This window comes from Pelophylax lessonae (assembly GCF_965119305.1).
Source record: "Pelophylax lessonae genome assembly, chromosome: 5".
Classification (NCBI taxonomy): Eukaryota; Metazoa; Chordata; class Amphibia; order Anura; family Ranidae; genus Pelophylax; species Pelophylax lessonae.
Genome location: NC_138772.1, coordinates 319,154,837 through 319,173,398, shown reverse-complemented (window position 1 = coordinate 319,173,398; position 18,562 = coordinate 319,154,837).

The following is an 18,562-nucleotide window of genomic DNA, read 5'->3' as shown; positions in this document are numbered from 1 at the left end:
TGATGGTATTTGATCACCTCTGCGTTTTATTTTTTATTTTTTGCGCTATAAACAAAAAAAAGACCGACAATTTTGAAAAAAATATATATATTTTTAACTTTCTGCTATCAAACACATCACATCCAAAAACAAAATAAATTTAGGCAAAAATGATATGTATTCTGCTCCATGTTTTTAGTAAACAAAAAATCCATATATGGATTGGTTTACGCAAACATTATAGCGTCTAAAAACTATGGGATATATTTATGGATTTTTTTTTTAAACTAGTAATGGTGGTGATTGGCGACTTATAGCAGGACTGTGATATTGCGGCGGGCTAACGGACACTAGCTGACACTTTTCACAGTTTGCAGAACCAGTGTCACTAATACAGTGCGCACAGCTGCCGCCCTGAAGCAGGAAAAGTGCTAAAGAGCAGTCAGAAAGTGTTTAAAGAAATATTAGATCCTTCGTTTTTAGCACTTTCAGCAGCTAATTTAATCACTTAATGAGTATGCAGCTTTTTTATCTTTTGATCCTTAACTATGTTCTTGTTAAACCTCTTCAGGCTGAGGGAATGCAAATATGCTCCTCGGCTTCAGGGGTTGTTCCGCAGCTAGATGCATCACCCCAATACCATTGTTTAGAGCCAGCAGTCGGGCTTTCTTGTAATAACATTGATGCGGCTGAGTAGTGGCTCCCCTGCTCCTTCTGCGGCTCGCCCGGGCCTCCTATCCCACCGGGAGACCTGAGCGGCCAGCCGACACATCCGAAGACCCAAATGAAGCCACATTCGGCTCTGATCGGGTCTCCGATGTAAAAACCCAGAAGAGATGTCATGACATCACTTCCGGGTACTGGAGCCTTAAAGGTGCCAGATTTAAAAAAAATCAACAGCATTCAAAACAGCCAAACTTGGCATTTTGATTGCTTTTAGGTGCAGAGGAGGGGTTAGACCCCAGATCCCTCCATAAATAGTACCTACCACTGCCTATTACTGTCACAGGGGATGTTTACCTTTCTCGTGACAGCAATAAAAGTGATACTTTTTTTTTTTTTTTTTTTAAAGGACAGTGTAATAATAAAAAAAATAAAATAAAATAATTAGGAAAAAAAAATTTAAAGTGCCCCGTCCCTCCGTGCTTGTGCGCAGAAGCGAACGCATATGCAATTCACGCCCACATATGTAAACGATGTTAAAACCACACATGTGAGATATAGCCGCGATCATTAGAGCGAGAGCAATATTTCTAGCACAATACCTCCTCCGTAACCCTAAACAGGTAATCAGTAAAAAATTTTAAAGCGTCCCCTATGGAGATTTTCAAGTACTGTAGTTTGTCACCATTCCACGAGTGTGCGCAATTTTAAAGCATGACATGTTGGGTATCTATTTACTCAGCCTAACATCATCTTTCACATTATAGAAAAAAATTGGGCTAACTTTACTGTTTTGTTTTTTTTTTTTAAATCATGAATGTGTATTTCTTCCCAAACAGTTGCATTTAAAAAAGACCGCCGCGCAAATACCGTGTGACAGAAAGTATTGCAACAATTACCATTTTATTCTCTAGAGTCTCTGCTAAAAAATATATATAATGTTTGGGGGTTCTAAGTAATTTTCTAGCAAAAAACACAGATTTTAACTTGCTAGCAACATATGTCAGAAAAAGGCTTAGGTTTCAAGGGGTTAAGCTGGTTCCATGATTACTGCCCCATGTTTCCCTGTTTAAGGGTGGCTCCTTTCTCTTAAAGCGGAGTTCTGGCCACAAAAAAAAATATTCAATGAACATACCCCCGGGACAGTCAGGGCTAGTACATTCCACAATGGCTAGCCTCTGATCTGTCCCGGTTCGCACTTACCTGCAAGAAGAAATACTCACTTATAAAATTTCTTCTACAGCGTTGCCATCTCTGTTGTGGGCAGCTGAAGCCAGCGCGATCCTCTTCTGCGTCCTCTTCCGTGTCTTCTTCTCCCAGAATGCACCTGCACCGGCCCCTCTCGTCACTTCCAGTGCGGCGCCGCATTCCTACACAGCTTCTGGGCATGCCCAGAAGCTGTTTAGCAGGGAATGCTGCGTCGCACCGGAAGTGACGAGCGGGGCCGGTGCCGTCGCATTGATTCCTGGGAGTGATGACGTTCAGCTCCCAGTAATCATTGCAAACCGGAAGTGACGGCGAGGGCCGCGGCCACAGAGGGAGGAAGTGGAAAATAGGTGAATATTTCTTTCTACAATTACAAGGTAAGTAAAAAAAAAATAATAATCCTAACTATCCAATTCCTTTTCAGGTGAAGAAGAGCAAGCGGATGGCCACAAAATCGATTAGGTCGATTTTGTGGCTGGAACTCCGCTTTAAAGCATTCTATGGAGCCATGCTTGCATGCAGGGACTAGAGTTGTGTCTACCTACACTGTGTGCATCAATAGAAACACAAAGCTCCATAGCCTAGGATGCTCTGTCCTCCTCACATGAAACAACCAAAGGTAAAATTCCCAGTTCAATCTGCTAGCCAGTCTGCTTACCAACCAAATTAACCTGTCTAACAGTTTGCGTCAAAACCTCTCAGAGGAGGGTTGGGCCACCTCCAGGCTCACCTGCCCCATATCTATCCATTCGCTTGCATGTGCTTCCACTGTGAAGGCTCTTATAAATTCATTAGAGTAGGACTACAGGTAATACAGGGAGCCGTGTAGTGGCCCTGCAGCTTTCACATGCGTTTGCAAATGTGTGTTAACTAAACCCCTGTTTTGACGCAAACTGTTAGACAGGTTAATTTGGTTGGTAAGCAGACTGGCTAGCAGATTGAACTGGGAATTTTACCTTTGTTTGTTTCATGTGTGGAGCCCTTCCATGCGTTCTTTGCTATGAAGGCCAGTAATAGGTGGGGGCAGTGGCCATTTTGTTTGTTGCTCTGTCCTCCTCCTCCCCACTCTTTTCTCCAAGCTAACAGACTGGCTAGGGACTGCACTGTCCTTTGTTAAAGTGACACTAAGCAATATCCTTATTATCCAACAATAATCCATACACATTCAATACTTAGTGGCAATGTAATCTACTTCTCGTGTGTTTTTCTGCCTCCTTGTAATGTCCTCCATGAGCTCCCAAACCCCTTTTTTCCCCTCACTTTCATTTGTTTGAAACAAGCAGTGTGCGTTAGTTGCATTCATGTGCACTGCCCTATGAATATGACACATTAAATAGTCCATAGTCCATCTCAGGAGTGAGCAAAAGAGGGTGGCTACGTTCCTACATACAGTGAGACTATGGGAAACATGGGGAACTTTTTATATATATTTTTTTTTAAACCAGGGTTTAGGGTCACTTTAACCACTTGATGCCCGCCATATAGCAAAATGACAGCGGCAAAGTGGTTGCACTATCCTGACTGGCTGTCATATGACGCCCAGGGGGCACGCAGAGTGGCGATCGGTGGTGCGGTGTGTCACTCTGACTCACAGCATCTCCGGTCCTAGTAAAGAGCCTATGACGTAGGCTCTTTACCATGTGACCAGCTGTGTCCAATCACAGCTGGTCACATAGTAAATAGGAAATGCCATTGATCGGCTTTCCACAGCCTGACAGGCTTGAGTAGAGGAGAGCCGATCGGCGGCTCTTCTGACAGGGGGGGGGGGGGTCTGTGCTGGTAATCAGAGCATTGATTACCAGTGCAGACTCTTGGGGGATGCCACTAGAGCCACCAGGGATTGCCCAACCATGGCCACCAGGGATGCCCACTCATGCCACCAGGGATGCCAATCAGTGCTTAGGGAGCCTGCCAGTGTCCTTATCAGTGCCGCTCATCATTGCCATCTATCAGTGCCGCCCCCCAGTGCCCATTTTTGCCATCTATCAGTGCCGCCCACCTATGCCCATCAGTGCCGCCTATCAGTGCCCATCAGTGCCACCTATTAGTGCCCATCACTGCCCCCTATCATTGCCCATCAGTGCTGCCTATCAGTGCCCATCAGTACTGCCTATCAGTGCCCACCAATTCTAAATATCAGTGCTATCTATCAGTGCCACATATCAGTGCTGCATATCAGTGCCACCGATCAGTGCCCATCAGTGCTGCACTTTAGTGCCTCATCATCAGTGCCTGTCAGTGCAGCCTCATCAGTGCAGGAAAAAAATATTTATTTCCACAATTTTATAACATAAATAAAAAAACGTTTTTTATTTTGTTTTTTTTCAAACTTTTCTGTCTTTTTTTATTTGTTTAGCAAAAAAAAAAAAAAACCTTGCGGTGATCAAATACCACCAAAATAAAGCTCTATTTGTGGGAAAAAAATTACATAAATTTGGTTTAGGTACAGCATTGCATGACTGCGCAATTGTCATTCAAATTGCAACAGCGCTAAAAGCTGAAAATTGGCCTGGGCGGGAAGGGGCTGTATTGAAGTTGTTAACTCTTTCCTGTGAAGATGAGAAGTTCTGGAAAGTTCTGGATAAGAAGTTCTGGAAAGTTCTGGATGAGAAGTTCTGGAAAGCAGCAACGAGAGAGCAGGAGTCAGCAGTTTTGAAAGTTGTAAACGGCAAGTGTTTGATGGGGTAAGGATTTTAACAAATAGTGGAATGGGGAAACTGGGGAATGTTTATTTTAGGGAAAATAGCACAAAAATAATAGCATATACATTTTCGACACAAGCCATATTGTAATATAATGTTATTGAAAATTGCCTTTCCTTTTCAATCTGCAGCGCTGTAATTTTATTTAAAATGCAATGCAATATGACAACCTGCAAGCATTGGGTACACAGATGGTGTGTGGAACGCCCCCCAGAAACATAATTTACTGCTTGTGTGATTGGCTGACTGATTTTCCCAGAAGTCTGCACTAAAATACAAGTCGGACTTTGGTCATCCTCACATCCTCTGATACAAGCATTTCAGTTTTGGTGACATACTTCCAAAGGGAAATCACATCTAAAGGGATGCAGACCCTGACCCTTTCCTCATTAGAACCCTTTAAGTGCAGCAGCTGATTGATAATGATAAAAATCATTGCTATTCACATTCACTGTGCACATGGACAAACAAACAGCTATTTCTTCAAGATAACAAAAAGGTAGGAATTTGCAACAACGTTTTTTAAAATCCCTACAATGTACATGGATCCCCCAGAGGGGAATGTTTTTTTCTCAACTAAAAAGGAGTTACTCTTTAACCTCTTGCTGACCACACGCCGCATATATACTGCGGCAGGCTGACTCGGCTGTGGGAAACGACGTATGGGTACGTTGGTTCGCGGGAGCAGTGTTGGGGGAGAGCTCCTTCCCCCACTAGGCAGCGGGGATGCCGATCCACGGGGCCAGCGGCCGCGATTGCAGCCAGGCACCCGCGATCGCTGCCCGCTGAGAGAGAAGAACAGTCGGCTATTGTAAACACAACAGACCGATCTACTCTCTGAAATGACCACAGAGTGCCTGTGATCCTCCTTTATAGGAACACAAGTCTCTGTGGTCATTTCACAAGTCCATCCCCCACACAGTTAGAAAACACCCCCTAGGCTCACACTTAACCCTTTGATCACCCCTGGGTTAACCCCTTCCCTGCCATTGCCATTATTACAGTAACAGTGCATATTTTTAGCACTGATTACTGTAGTAATGTCACTGGTCCTCCCAAAAGTGTCAAAAATGTCAGTTAGGGGTCCGATCTGTCCGCCGCAATGTCACAGTCCTGCTAAAAATGGCAGATCGCCACCATTACTAGTAAAAATAAATAAATAAATAAATAAAAATGACATAAATCTTTCCTCTAGTTTGTAGACGTGATAACTTTTGCGCAAACCAATCAAAATACGCTTATTGCAATTTTTTTACCAAAAATTATGTAGCAGAATACAAATTGGCCTAAAAGGATGAAAAATATTGATTTTTACATTTTTTTTTGGGAATGTTATATAGCAGAATGTGAAAAATATTGTTTTTTTTTTTTCAGAATTGTCGCTCTTTTTTTGTTTAAAGCACAAAAATCGCAGAGGTGATCAAATACAACCAAAATAAAGCTCTATTTGTAGGGAAAAAATGACATTGATTTTATTTGGGTACAGCATTGCACGACCGCGCAATTTTCCGTTAAGTAAGTCAGTGCTGAATCGAAAAAAAATTGCCTGGTCATTAAGGGGGAAAATCCTTCCGGTCCAGAAGTGGTTAATATGGCCTTTCTGATAAAACAAATGAGGTTCTTAACCATTTTTCTGACATTACGGAGAGGTGATAGTTTATCCCACTTATATTATTCCAGTCTAATTAACCTGCGTTTGTCTTAAACAATCAGTAAGTTTAAAGAAAATTAATAAATCATGCAATCCCTTTCTTTTGATGTACCAGCATACTTACAACTTTTTTTTTTTTTAACAGTAAAAAAAAAACTTTATTAAAAGTTTTTTACAACTTTTGTTGTTCAATTTCCTTTAGATTTACCTTCAACTATGTAGTAGAAGGGCCGACCTGACTGCATACAAATTAAAAGTATTTAGGATCGACCTCCTATTATACAGTTTTGGTAAATCTAAAGGAAAGTTATACAAGAAAATTGTATAAAAGTTGTATAGTGTGTAGCCAGTTTTAGACTTACTTACAACTTTTTTTTTTAACAGTAATAAAAACCTTATTAAAAGTTTTTTTGAGATATTAGCTAGAAGAATGCACAAGTTTGAACCACAAATAACTTCCAGTATACAAAAAAGTCGCATATAAAAGACCTAGCACCCGTATAAGTCTCACAGAGATAAAAATTGTATAGGATCTTGCAAGTTGAATTCATTTCAGTATACAATACCAAACTTCCTTACAGCATTTTAGGAAATGATCTGCTTAACCATTGGAAGGATTGCACCATGGACACGCATAGCTATGATTGCATCCGTCCATCTAAGTGAAATCAAATCACAGAAACAAGAATTAGTATAATATAATAGTATAAATGATACAATAGTATAATAAAATAAAAACCACAGACACATAGTGAGAGCATACAGCCTGATAGCTTGCAATATTTTGTAAAGTAAGCGCTAGTAAGAGTCAGAAGAACCAAAATGCTACTTTTAAAAACGTGGGGTGGGGTGGGGGGATCAATCTATTATTTATTCAATGCAGATGAGAAAATACGTTCTGACATCTAAGTATAGGTATTAACAAATTTTTTTCCCCCAGCTTTGTAAATTACCCCAAAAACATTAAAAACTATAAAAATTGGCTTGCAGAACTGTTTGTATTTTACTTTTAGAAAAGATTTCAAACTCATTTCAGATGTATTTTTTCAAGATATCGTTTGTGCAGTCCAGTTTTCTGAAAGGCAGTACATTACATTTAGAAGAAAGGAGAATTATTTATAGTAGAAGTAGTAGATCTTTTTTTTTTTTTTCCTGGGAGTCTCTTTGGGGCCTGCTATAAATTAAAATGCAGTTTTAAAAGTTTGCTGCGACCACAGTGCTGTGTTTACATTCTTCCCAGGCAAGCCTGCGTACTAGTCATTTATATCCTAAACACTTGGATGTAATATGTTTATATAAATGGAAGAATGACAGGCTTTCTGAGTGCAAAAATCTGACTTGGCAAATTAAGTATCCAAAAAGTGATAGCAGACTGCCCTCTAGTGTCCATTTATATATAATAATATGTGGGAAGGTAATGGAAAGTTAAACGAAAGAGTACAAAATACAGTAAGCTATACTTTAGAGCACCCCATGTAAAAGACGCAGGTAGAACTGGGATTTCCTACCTTGCACAGCCAGGCACACAGAATTTTCAGTTTCCCAGAGTCAGAAAACAGTCCAGTCCTTTTTTTTTGTTTGTTTGTTTTTTTTTGTTTTTTTTTAATTATTGAGGGGATAAAACTATGATGGGAAGTAGTGGTATGATGGGTTGCCCACTTCAGACAACTCTTCAGGGACAAATTTCCGATATACAGTCCATATACACTCCTGTGCTTCCTCCAGCACTGCACTTGCTTGCAGAATAAAACACAGACTCAGCTGGGACATTTTAATAATTCGACAAAGCACTCAGCCAAATTAAAGTAAGAGCCTTTTACAGGCAGGGACCCACGGCCCCTTTGGTTATGTTGAAAAGTTCACTGTTTAGCTTACATCCCTGTGGCTACTGATCCTGGCTGGCTGCAGCTGTCCCTTTCACTGGCCCTCTTGGCTACTTCTCCACAGTCCTCCCAGACTAACACTCATCCCACAGTCCTCCCAGACTGCACACTTACCAGTCCACCTGGCTGACTTCTCCTGGAGATCTCCTGGGCATGCTGACTCTCTCCCACTGTCCTCACACCTGCTCCTGTGCCTCCAGGAAGGATTCCTTTGTGTCTTGTAGAGGGTCCCTCCAACACCCAAACACTAGGGGGCACCTTCAAGGATTCTAGGACAATATCCCCCGGACAATATCACCCCGGACAATATCCCCCCTGGACAACATCCCCCGGACAATATCCTCCCTGGACAATATCCCCCTAGACAATAGCCCCCCTCTAACCCTAACCCTCTAACCCTAACCCTAACCCTTTGTCCAGGGGGATGTTTTCTGGGGGGGATATTGTCCCAGGGGATATTGCCCGGGGGATGTTGTCCCGGGGGGATATTATCCGGGGGGGGTGTTGCCCCGGGGGGATTATGTCCAGGGGGATGTTTTCCGGGGGGATATTGTCCCGGGGGATATTGCCCGGGGGCATAATGTCCGGGGGATATTGTCGATAATGTCCGGGGGATATTGTCTGGGGGGATATTGTCCTGATACCCCTTCAAAGGCCACCATCGGCCTCCTAAGCACTCCATCTCCATCTTCCAACTGACTCCCCCTGCTGGAATGACTCCAGAGTATTTAAGAGATGCCCGCCCCCTGCCAGCCCACCTGCTGGGAATTGGCTGGGGCTGTCATCAATACTCCGAACAGCTCCCCCAAGACTGCACCCTCTACTTCTGGAAGCTTCCCCAAGGTTACTGCTTGATGAGTTATCCAGCCTCCATGAGTCACTCATTCCTGACCCAGATTCATCCCAGGGCTGGCTCTTAGCCAGGCCAATTTACCTACTTTAACAACTATGTACATTTATCACACTAGGGGGTGCTACAATACCAATGATTCATTTATTACTCATCTGTTGGGATGATCAAATTACATTTACTTACATGGGCTGCTGTACCTGGGGGAAAGGCAGGAAAAGGGTCCCTGCACCTTTTTTTAAGACTGCAGCTGCAGGGAAGTCACATAGTGCTTTTGCACTTTACAATTTCACACACCCACAAATTCTATTAAGAACACATTTCAGCCCCACATGTCTATAAAGAGCAGTGCATTTTGGCTGCATGTTGTTCCTGGTACATAGGAACAGATGCAATTCCTGCACCCGCAACTACCCGCACAAGTGTGAACCAAACCTTAGGGCTGGTTCAGCGTTCCAGATGCGTTTCTGCATGCACATTTTTTATTAATTCCAGTGCAATTTTGATGCATTTTTAAAGCATTCCAGTGCATTTTCTTCATTTCAATTGGGGACAATTAAGAGCAGGTGCATTCTGGTGGGCCAAACATGAAATTTAATCTAAAGGCTCTAATACAGAATGCCCATTTGCACCTATCTATTTTTATACATCCTAAATGAGTGATGTGCAGCATTCTTACCTGTGCCTCAAAATTGTTCCTGTGTGCCTGTTTTTGCTAAACTACTGCTAATTAAAGATTTTACTTCCTGAACCCGCTATCTGTATCCATTGCTCCTGAACTTACTACCCATTTTGGCCCTCATTCCTCACCTGCCTTGTTCTCGGTTCCTTGTACCCCTACCTTAACCAATTTCTCCTTTTTTCTGTACATAGTTTTCACTTTCATGTGTGTCCACTGGGTTTTGTATTTATGTTATCATTTGTGTTGTGTCCATAATATTTTGTATTTCCTAAAAAACAAAAAAAAAACTAATGTCAGCACTCAACAGGGATGGAATCTACTTGAGTTGGCTCTGATAAAGAGACACTGCCTCGAAAACGCATTAGAGAGTATTGGAGGTTGGTCTTCAAATGAACTAATAGACACAGTGTTCCTCCCAGCCCCCCCCCCCCCCCCCACTAGCCTACCACAGATCTCCCCACACCGCTAGTGCCCACACTCAAATGTCTCCAGAGGGCAATTGTCGGCTGGGTGATGTAGTTGGAATGCTGTAGAAAAGTAGATTCCCCCCTTACCTGAGCACTAAGCATTTAGTGAAGAAGTGTGGAAACTTGTACAGAGCCCAGATGTGCAGATATTGCCCATAAGCAAGAAGTGTCCTTTGCCTGCACTAGTCCCCCTTACCTCTCATGGTCGTCCTGCCCTTACATCAAGGTCTCTATACATTGGGGTCTCCAGAATCCCCTCTTACATCAGGGTCCCCAGAGCCCCCCATCTTACATAAGAGTCCCGCCTTACATCAGAGTTCCCTCCTTTTGCTAGGGAACCCCTCTCCTTACATCAAGGTCCCTAGAGTCACCCCATTTTTAGTGTCGCTAAAGTTCCCTCCCTTATATCAGGGTCCCCAGATTCCCCATCTTACTACACGGTACTCAAAGCAAACCATCTCTCCACTCACATCAAGGTCTCAAGTGCCCCCCCCCCTTTCATTAGTCCTGTTACATCAAGGTACCCCTTTAAAGCACAGGGCTCCCATTATATCATGATCGCCTTGTTTGCCCCACGGTAGATACGCCCCTGAGCCCACTAACAATCAGGTCAGCTGCACTTAGGAACTGAGAGATATTGCCCTTAGTATTTGCTGTCCTTATTGTCAAGATGCTTTTAGGGGAGGCTATTGCACATGTGAAACTGGCATTAGGGAGTAAAGATCTTTGCCGTCAGGTTTTGCGAGATTTGACTGGTGAAAAACCGCTGCGATGCATACAGGTAGCACCTACCTTAGTTGACCAGGGCAGATTTTCTTTTGGAGAAATTTGGCCTCTGGTTAAGGTGTGTTCTGAATTAGCTTTGCCTTCTACATCTCATGGCCATGATGTTTTCACTCCTCCCTTTATTATGCCTCAAGTTAAGTTTTTGGTATGGTTGTTGGAAAATAATACGGCTTCTTTCTTTGAGCACTACCCAGCTTGTTTACAATAGGTGGTGTTAGTTTGTATTACTGATGTGCTTTTTCTAGTCAGAAAAGAGAGCTGTAAAACTAAACCTTGTTCAGCCTCCAAGCCTAGTCAGAGATCCCGAGTTTCAGTTGATTCACACCAATTCAGGTCTGTCTCCAAACATCAAGAACCCCTTACTTTGTTACCCTTAGCAACTACAGCTGCTACTGAGTGTTCCCTGCCTTCTGTAGATCAGTATTCTGTTTTATTTAACAACACCTCCCCTTCATTTAACCCATTGAGGGATCCCCTTACAGTTCCTTCACCCATAACAAATTCTAAGACACCTTCCTCTGTTTCTGCTAACTTTTTCTTTATGCTCCCCGACACTGTTACTCAGGGCTGTGGATAAGGGAAAACCACCTGTACTGTACAGGACCCAGGCCAGAAGGGGGGCCCAGCCAGCTGGGTGAATCAAATGAGGACAGGAAGGTAATCAGCACAACGGGGGTAGGGGGGGTGCATTTACTGGAACCAAACCCCTGTATGGCTCTCTCTGCAGCAGCTGAAAGAGGTGGATCCTTCTTCTCTCCCTCCCACTAAGTTTCAGCTGCTGCAGAGATAGTCATACAGGGGTTCGGTACCAATACATGCTCCCCTGCCGTACCAATCACCCTCCCTGTGCACCATACATTTTCCCCCGCTGCCCAGGCCCACCTGTGTGCCCCCACACTTTTTACAATGCTGCTGGCTTCCCTCCTCTCTTTCCCACCAGCAACTGCAAGGACACAATAGGATCCTTCAGGATGGAGAGTGGGGGAAGGGTCCTGTAAATATGTCACATATATTATTTCTACGTAAGGTTTTCCTGAAAACAGTATAAAATCGAGAAAAGGAACGCCAGCAGAGTAACCAACAGATTGAATAAGAGGATAGATTGATGTTTGATACCTAATCTCATTATTAGAAGAGAATGATGAGGAAGAGACCCCTCCTACTATCTCGAAGAGACCGGCAAGTTTAAAATTAAGGTCAACAAAAATGCCACAATTTTATAAAAATAAATGGCTGAGTCTTTTCCTCGTGTGGTCCAAATGGACCTGAAATCAATTGATTGGACCTGGGGTGCTAAGGACAACCTAACTAGGGACGAATGACAGGCTTTGAAAGAACTAAAAGATGCTAAAAATGCCATATTAAAGAGGGCTGACAAGGGGAGAAACGTGGTCCTGCTCAGTGAAACCGATTACAAAAGTGAAGTTAGAAGACAACTTAGGGACGAAACTACTTATCAACAGTTAAAAAATAATCCATTCCCTGTAGTAGTCAATTGCCTAAATAAAAAACTGGGTTTAGTTAAAGAGGCAGGCCTATTGACAAACTGTGAATTTGATTATCTGAAGGTGGCTGACTTTAATATCCCGACCTTTTATATAATTCAGAAAATACATAAAAACCCAGAAAAACCACCAGGGAGACCGATAGTCTCCGCTGTGAGGGGACCTTTGGAGTGGTTAGGTAGACATCTTGATCTCCTCCTGAAAGATATGGACACTGAATTAGGGTCATACGTGAAGGATACTCGGGATGTGCTACAAAAAATTGATAATCTGAAATTTGAAGAGGACCTGTGACTGGTTGGGATAGATGTGGAGTCCTTGTACACATTTATCTCACATTCCTGTGGACTGCAAGCCATAGAATTCTTCCTGGAGCATCACTTCCCAGAAATGGGCCCACAGAACGAATTCCTCTTAGATCTGCTGTCATTTGCTTTGGAGAATAATTTCTTCCAATTTTCAGATCGAAATTATCAACAGATTAGAGGAACCTCAATGTGGAATGTGGAAAGAATGTGATGTTTACAAATTACCAATGTACCTTAGCCACATCAATACTTGGCTGAGGTACATTGATGACGTGTTGATCTTATGGAGAGGTGACGTTGATACATTACATTCGTTTATCGAAGGTCTTAACAAGAATAATCTTAACCTACTCTTTTGATAAGAAACAACTTATTTTCCTTGATCTATTGATCTCCATGGAGAATGGTGCCCTTATTACCTGTACTTACCGAAGATTCACGGCGTCAAATACTCTTCTCAGTGCAGATAGTCAACATCCACAATGGCTTAAAAATGGGATTCCTGTGGGCCAATTTTTACGTATTAAACATAATTGAAAGCTCAGTGGGATAATTTATAAATCTATATCAAAATGGCATCCATCCCTGAATTGTTACAACAACACATGGAAGGCTTAACCCGACTAAGGGTTGCCTCCAAGAGAAAACGGGGGAATGGGATGTTTGAGATGCATCTCAAATGCATCTCAAACATCCCATTCCCCCGTTTTCTCTTGGAGGCAACCCTGAGTCGGGTTTAGCCTTCCATGTGTTGACGTATTAAACATAATTGTACAAAACAAGACTATAAACAGGAAGAAAAGGACCTGTATATTAGATTCCGCGAATGCGGTTATTCCCATAGACAACTACATAGGGCCAAACAAAATGTATAATGAATTATTTCAGAACAAAAGAATTGCAAAGCAGAGAGATAGGAGACAAGATTGTGTCTGTCTTATCACCCAGTTTGGGGCCCAATGGGAAAAAGTGCGAGGGGTTTTGCAAAACATTGGGGAATCTTGCTAAATAATCCAACTATAGCCAAATATGTGGGAAATACCCCCCAAGATGACAGCCCATAAGGCACCAAATTTGGGTGATATGTTGATCCAACCAGAGTTTGTGAAAACACCTGCTGACCACTGGTTAACAACATACCCTAGGTCCAAAGGGATGTTTCCCCGTGGTAGATGTCAAATATATCCGTATGTTTACCGTACAGCAACTTTCATGGACTCTGAAATTATAAAGGAATATACAACAAAGGACCTCATCAACTGCTCTACAGCTAGTGTCATCTATATGCTCACCTGCCCTTGCAACAGATTCCATATTGGTAAAACCAAGAGACAGTTGCGGATATGGATTGGCTAGCATATGAGGGAGATAAAAGAAAAGGAACTGGAAAAACCTGTAGCAAAACATTTTCAAAAAGTTCATGGAGGAAGCCCAGATTGGATGAAGAGAAAGGGGATTTATGCCTTCACACTTCCGCTAAAGAAAGAAAAATTGTGGATTTATAAACTTGGGGCTTTGGCGCCCCTAGAGTTAAATACTGAACTAAGCTTCCAGATATTTTTACAGGACTAATATAGCAGAAGGGTTGGTTCATAATGGGATATATGGTAAAATGTGAGTTACTCATAGTGAGTTAATGATGTACATATAAAGTAATTCTTTCCTAGATAACAAAAATGTACTGTCTCTCCCAGTCTATTCTCTTTATGTAATTGATAGACTATAACTCTTAATTATCAGAAGAATTTGAATCTTGTATATTTGGCAGAGCTAACAGGGAAAGTATAAGATTCACTTATTGTATGTTAATAGGAGTCCATAGTGAAGTCAAGTGGCCGCCGTTCTTTTGAAGATAGACACCTATATAGATTATCTTTTGATAAGTACACTGTCACTTTAGGAACAAAAGCAAGGAAGCCCCCCCTCCCTGGTATTGCTGCATACTTAAGAAGAATGGGAGAGGAGGCACGTTATCTTGAGGAAACTACGCGTGGACGTATAAAAACGCATTGACGTCCCAGATACGTCACTAGACTCTTGGAAGAGCAAGCCCCTTTGGATCAGCGCAGGACTCGGTACCCAGAAGAACAACTCAGATGATGCGTCATCACTAGCGGTGATCCGAATATCCCACGACACACACGTGGGTTAGCCGAGCGAGGATCTGGGGAGCCTAGCATGTTAGATCCCCTGTCGGCACGGTGTGAGCACTATCACTTATATGTGAATAGAGATTCCGTCTGGCACAAAGTAGATTGGAGCTGGACCAGAGCCGATTTAAAATGACCACCTGCACAAAATAAGACTTTAAAAAAAAGAAAAAGACTGAAAAGTTTAAAAAAAAAAACAAAACTTTTTTTTGTTTATGGTTAGGGTTGAGCGGACACCTAGATGTCCGTGTTCGACGGGTTCGGCCGAACTTTAAAAAAAAGTCCGGGTCCGTGTCCCGGACTTTTACCGAACTTTTCCCGGACACCGAACCCCATTGAAGTCAATGGGGACCCGAACTTTAAGGCACTAAAATGGCTCTAAAACACCAAAGGAAAGGGCTAGAGTGCTGCAAATGGCAGCAAAACGTAATTAAGAGCATGGCAAGTGCTCTGCAAACAAATGTGGATAGGGAAATAACTTAAAACAACAAAAAAAAACAGAAAAATAAAACAATGTTCTTCTTCATCTCTGAAGGACGAGGCCCATATGGAGTAGGAGGGAGGTTGAGGTGGTGGTGGATGTGGCGGTGACATAGGCGTGCGCACAGGGTGTGCTGGGTGTGCCTGGGCACACCCTAATCACCTAGGGCACATAGCATTGCCAGTGAGGAGATGGGAAAGATCTCCCTGGGACCTGCTCTGCTCTATTTCTCCTTGCCTACAGGTACATGGCCCCGATACATTACTCTCCCTGCTGGCAAACACATGCATGTGTATTTCAACTTTGGGGTGCACACCTTAATGCAATAGGCTGCGCACACCTATGGGCGGTGTAGGTGGAAGCGGCGGTGGAGGAGGACCAGGGCCGGATTAACAGCATCATGGGCTTGGTGCTGAGGATTTTGAAGGGCCTTAAGGGCCGTGCCTTGCCATGCACCCAGAGGAGGAAGGGTGCAGCCATGCATGCCTAATTCAACATGGGATGCTGTCTCTGAAGCCCATAAACACATCCATGCATCGCCAACTGTCCCTCCTTGTCCAGCCTTCACGCTGTGTGGGGAGGTTCTGAGGGTGCTGCCTGGGGAAGCGAGCATAGAAGCCAGACTTCTGTGTTTACAAGTGACAGAAGAGCGGTAACAGTGAATATGGCCAACCCGGGGCCTATATAAAAGGTAGGGGCCTGGAGCTGCAGCTCCAATAGCCCCTACATTAATCTGGCCCTGAGGAGGAGGACGAGGTAGCCAACACTGCTTCTTTTCAAAAATTTTAAATGAGGGTACACCCCAAAAGAGTGAGAAAGAGCAAAAATGGAACAATGGGTGGGTAAGGTCGGTATCCATTGCTATTCTGCATAAGGTACGGAAAAGTCCCGTGGGATCCATGCCTGGTTCATTTTAATGAACGTGAGCTTGTCCACATTGTCTCTGGACAGGCGGCTGCGCTTGTCTGTTATAACGCCCCCAGCCGTGCTAAATACCCGTTCAGATAATACACTGGCTGCAGGGCACGCCAGCACCTCCAAGGCGTAAAGGGCAAGCTCAGGCCATGTGCCCAATTTGGAGACCCAGAAGTTGAAGGGGGCAGACCCGTCATTCACTACATGTAGGCGTGTGCACACATACTGCTCCACCATGTTGGTAAAATGCTGCCTCCTGCTAAGACGTTCCATCTGAGCTGCTGGTGCTGCTGTTTGTTGTGGCGTGCTGACAAAGCTTTTCCACATTTCGGCCATGCTAACCCTGCCTTCTGAGGTGCTGGCGGTGCCCTGGTTGCGTTGGCGACCTCCTCCTCCTCCTCCTCTGCCTTGTGCTTCCACTGTGGCCCCGCTGTCAGATGGGAATGCCAGCAGCATGGCGTCTACCAGCGTGCGCTTGTACTCGCGCATCTTGCGATCGCGCTCCAGTGAGTGAATTAAGGACGGTACGTTGTCCTTGTAACGGGGATCCAGCAGCGTGGCCACCCAGTAATCAGCACAAGTTAGAATGTGGGCAACTCGGCGGTCGTTGTGGAGACACTGCAGCATGTAATCGCTCATGTGTGCCAGGCTGCCCAGAGGCGACGAAAGGCTGTCCTCTGTGGGAGGTGTATCGTCCGTGTCCTCTGTATCCCCCCAGCCACGCACCAGTGATGGCCATGAGCTGGCCTGGGTGCCACCCTGCTGTGAACATGGTTCCATCTCCTCCTCCAGCTCCTCCTCCTCCTCATCCTCCTCATCCTCCAGAACTGTGCCCCTGCTGGACAATTGTGTCCCTGGCGTTTGTGTGTGCAGGAACCCACCCTCGGAGCCCCTTGCGAATGACTGCCCTGAAAGCCTTTGAAATGTTACCTCTTCATCCTCCTCCTCCTCCTCCTCATCCTGTGCCACATCCTCTTCCATCATCGCCCAAATTGTTTTTTCAAGGAGGCATAGAAGTGGGATAGTTAAGCTGAGAATGGCGTCATTGCCACTGGCCATGTTGGTGGAGTACCCAAAACAGCGCAACAAGGCACAATATATGCAAATGTCAAATATGCAAACTGTGCCGCAATTTAATGTTTTTTACACCAAAAGGGTGTGTATTGAATAGCGGAATAGGATAAAAAACTGTGTATCTCACACGTACAAACACAGACTAGGCCCGATTAAATTTTTTCCTACCCTAAAGGGAGGATGAGGAAGAGGAGTATGGAACATGCAGCACCCTCAAATCTTCAGAAGTATGAGATGAACCCCAAAAACTTGGAAAGGTGGATCTCTCTCACACGTACCAACACAGACTATCCCCCAATTTAACTGATCCCCAAAGGTTTTTGATTAAATAGCGGAATAGAAAATATGATCCAAAAAAAGTGTATGTATATCACACGTACACAACCACACTAGGCCCCAATTACTATTGTTTGTACCCCTAAAAGGCTAGATGAGGAGTAGGGGGGGTATGGAACAGGCAGCACCCTCAAACCTTCAGAAGTATGAGATGAACCCCAACAACTTGGAAAGGTGGATCTCTCTCACACGTACCAACACAGACTATCCCCCAATTTAACTGATCCCCAAAGGTTTTTGATTAAATAGCGGAATAGAAAATATGATCCAAAAAAAGTGTATGTATATCACACGTACACAACCACACTAGGCCCCAATTACTATTGTTTGTACCCCTAAAAGGCTAGATGAGGAGTAGGGGGGGTATGGAACAGGCAGCACCCTCAAACCTTCAGAAGTATGAGATGAACCCCAACAACTTGGAAAGGTGGATCTCTCTCACACGTACCAACACAGACTATCCCCCAATTTAACTGATCCCCAAAGGTTTTTGATTAAATAGCGGAATAGAAAATATGATCCAAAAAAAGTGTATGTATATCACACGTACACAACCACACTGGGCCCCAATTACTATTGTTTGTACCCCTAAAAGGCTAGATGAGGAGTAGGGGGAGTATGGAACAGGCAGCACCCTCAAACCTTCAGAAGTATGAGATGAACCCCAACAACTTGGAAAGGTGGATCTCTCTCACACGTACCAACACAGACTATCCCCCAATTTAACTGATCCCCAAAGGTTTTTGATTAAATAGCGGAATAGAAAATATGATCCAAAAAAAGTGTATGTATATCACACGTACACAACCACACTAGGCCCCAATTACTATTGTTTGTACCCCTAAAAGGCTAGATGAGGAGTAGGGGGGGTATGGAACAGGCAGCACCCTCAAACCTTCAGAAGTATGAGATGAACCCCAACAA